Source organism: Benincasa hispida, chromosome 1 (assembly GCF_009727055.1).
Source record: "Benincasa hispida cultivar B227 chromosome 1, ASM972705v1, whole genome shotgun sequence".
Classification (NCBI taxonomy): domain Eukaryota; kingdom Viridiplantae; phylum Streptophyta; class Magnoliopsida; order Cucurbitales; family Cucurbitaceae; genus Benincasa; species Benincasa hispida.
Window position 1 is genome coordinate 19,388,420 of NC_052349.1, and position 1,031 is coordinate 19,389,450.

A 1,031-nucleotide genomic window follows, 5' to 3' on the forward strand; every position below is an offset into this window, starting at 1 on the left:
AACAACCATCTCTGATCTGATCGAGTATCGAGTCTGGATTTCTTGAGTATCTTGATGCTCAAAGAATGCTGATCTTAATGATCTTCAAACACTCTGATACCACAAATTGTTGGGTTAATTAGTCTTCACTATACCTAAATACTCAAGATCAATACTAGAATTATGAAGAAAAGGCTAAGAAATATTCTGCCAAATCCTCGATGCAGGATACTCGATGCTCGATGTCTTCCTACTCAAAAAGAAAAAGAAGAAGAAGAAGAAGAAGGAAGCAACGAAATTAGTGAGAACCTATTAACAAAATTAAAAAGAGAAAAAAAAAATAAAGAGAAGATACCGGATGGAAAGTGGGAGGTTGAAATGAGAAAATTTAAATCTTAAACCACAATTTGATATATATTTTTTTAAATTCTTTTATTTAAAGTGAAGTACGATTATTAGTGATAAAATGTGATTTTTTTTAATAAAAAAAAAAGAAAAACGTGAATAAGAGATTAGAGAATAAAATGTAATTTGTTTTTAATTTTTTTCTCTTTATTTAACTTTAGATATTAGAGATAAAAAGTGATTTAAAAAATTGTGAAGAAAATATTAGAAGATAAAATATGATTTTCTAAATTTATTTTCTTTTTATTTAATGTGAAGTAAATATTAGTAACAAAATGAGTTTTCTTTTATGATTTAAATATGAAATTACACAAGATATCACAATGGATATTAACTTAAAGAGACTAAGGGAGATCAAATCAAATGTCACTTCCCATAGCTCTTTTAGATAGTAGAGATATAGATGATTAACCATCATTTAATACAAATAATTTATTCTCATAAGTATTTTTCTTTGTAAGTATTTTCCAGGGGATTTTCAAAAATAGAAAAAAAGGGAAAGTATTTACACAAAATAGCAAAATTTTAATCTTCACTGATAGAGACGGATAGAAGGCTATCGGTGTCTATCAGTGATTAAATTGATAGAAGTCTATCATTAATACTATGTGATAGAGGCTAATAGAAGTCTATCAGCACCTATCAGT